General features: G+C 45.2%; 1 non-coding gene across 1 annotated transcript; it reads right to left on the bottom strand.

The window, feature by feature from the left end:
• Nucleotides 1-654: 654 nt before the first annotated feature.
• Trnas-gga lies at nt 655-738 on the bottom strand. The gene is given in 2 exon segments: nt 655-689; nt 699-738. It is a non-coding gene; the product is annotated as a tRNA-Ser (tRNA).
• Nucleotides 739-2,310: the final 1,572 nt, after the last annotated feature.

Below are 2,310 nucleotides of genomic sequence, written 5' to 3'. Positions count from 1 at the left end.
GTGCGTATCGCTATCCTATGACTTTTCTCATCTCACTGTATGTGTAGAGCAACCTGACCTTATTGTGACGCTGAAGCAAGTTCGCACCGGTACTAGCATGAAATATTGCCTTCCTAGCATCGTGCCGTGATAGTCGGCGTGAAACTTTCATCAGTCCTGCGAGCTACTGCGTAGCGCGCGGCTCATAAAGCGGACTTTGTTTTAAACTTTCAGCAGGCGCCCCCGGCAGTAAAGGCTCGCCCCGGCCGACCGCACGTATCCTTCCGCGCAGTCGCCATGCCTGCTGAACAAATAAGCCGCGGTTCCCGCGGGATGACGGGAATAGGTTTTATGGCGACCTGCTGCTCCCACCTTTTTATTTATGCCTCGGACGCGGGCTCAGGCTGTCAAACGGGAGAAGCGGTGTAGAAAACCTGGCCTCGCTACGGACAGTAAGCGCCAGTACTCTCTCCCTGTGACATCACGTACCGCTAAGTTGAGAAGATGCTCGATAGTTTAACAGTCCTGTTTGTGACTGACGCTTTACCTTTAATTTCCTCCTGGCTTAAAAAAAAATGGCTCTGAACACTATGGGACTTAACTTCTGAGGTCACCAGTCCCCTAGAACTTAGAACTTCTTAAACCTAACTAACCTAAGGACATCACACACATCCATGCCCGAGGCAGGATTCGAACCTGCAACCGCAGCGGTCGCGCAGTTCCAGACTGTAGCGCCTAGAACCGCTCGGCCACCCGGGCCGCCGGCCACAGTGGCCGAGCAGTTCTAGGCACTACAGTCCGGAACCGCGCGACCGCTACGGTCGCAGGTTCGAATCCTGCCTCGGGCATGGATGTGTGTGATGTCCTTAGGTTAGTTAGATTTAAGTAGTTCTAAGTTCTAGGGGGCTGATGACCGCAGTAGTTAAGTCCCATAGTGCTCACAGCCACTTGAACCATTTGAACCACCCGGGCCGACCCTACTGGCTTAATCCCAACCTTATGTTTAAGTACAATAAACTCTTCTACGAGGGACGCTCATTAACGGGGGTAGGACGTCAAACGGGCCGACTTGGAGCGGGAGAGGCACCATAGGTGCGTATACTTTTACAAATAAATTCATAAATCTTTGTCAGCATGACCAGGAAGGATTCAGGATTCGCACTCATAGCAGTGGAAGTTCAAAAACATAACAAAATAATTTTTGTACGTGTGAAATTTCATCATTTTTTCACTTACAATTGGCTGCATTTGTTGCTATAGGTACATTTTTCTTCACAAGTAAGAGAGATTCTTTGATGAATTTTGCACAGCATACAAACCATACTTACAGGTGTATGAAACTCTAGAATTTTCCAAATCTATTAAAAGCTGTGATAAAAATTGAGATAATTAACTACAATTTTTTTCTAAATATAAAGCTTAAAACGTAAGAGCTCATTCATTTTTTCAAAAATTACGAGCAATTAGATTATAGAGTTTCAGACACCTGTAAGTATGGTTTGTATGCTGTGCAAAATTCATCGAACAGTCTCTCTTACTTATGAAGAAATGTGTACGTATAGCAACAAATGCAGCCAATAGTAAGTGAAAAATGCACGAAATTTCACACGTAAAAAAATTTATTTTGTTATGTTTTTGAACTTCCGCTGTTATGAGTGTGAATACTGAATCCTTCCTGGTGATGCTGACAAAGTTTTATGAATTTACTTGTAAAAGTATAAACAGTGGAAATTAAAATGTCCTGTGGTGCCTCTCCTGCTCCAAGTCGGCCCATTTGATGTCCTACCCCCCTTAAATAATGCAACTTTTTTTTCTGAAAGCAGGTTGGTTTTATTCAGGTTTCCAGTACACCATAACATTCCCCACTCTTTTGGATACAAAACCGTATTTTTCAACATAATCTTCGTTCAATGCGACGGCCTTACCCCACCTCACTGGCAGAGCCTATGCTCCCGCGTGGTACCATTCTACTGGTTGACATCGGAGCCATTGTCTTGCTGCATCAATCACCACTCCATCATCCACATACTGCTTCCCTGTGGAGTGCATCCTTCATTGGGTGCAACAGATGGAAGACGGAAATTGCGAGTTTCAGACTGTAGTGTCGATGAGGAACAACAGTCCAATGAAGTTTTGACAGTTCCTCTCGGATGCGCAGATTTGGGGGAGGCCTTGCGTTGTCCTGGTTAAGGAGAAGTTCGTTTGCATTTTTGTGGTGACGAGCAGTCTATGGCTGTTTCTTAAATCTCCTAAGGGTAGACTTCAGACAACGTAATGAGATTTTCACTCTGCAACGGAGTGTGCGCTGATATGAAACTTACTGGCAGATTA

The sequence above is a fragment of the Schistocerca piceifrons genome, chromosome 7 (assembly GCF_021461385.2).
Source record: "Schistocerca piceifrons isolate TAMUIC-IGC-003096 chromosome 7, iqSchPice1.1, whole genome shotgun sequence".
NCBI classification, from domain to species: Eukaryota; Metazoa; Arthropoda; class Insecta; order Orthoptera; family Acrididae; genus Schistocerca; species Schistocerca piceifrons.
Note: the sequence above shows the minus strand (reverse complement) of the source record. Positions and strands in the feature narration are given on the sequence as shown.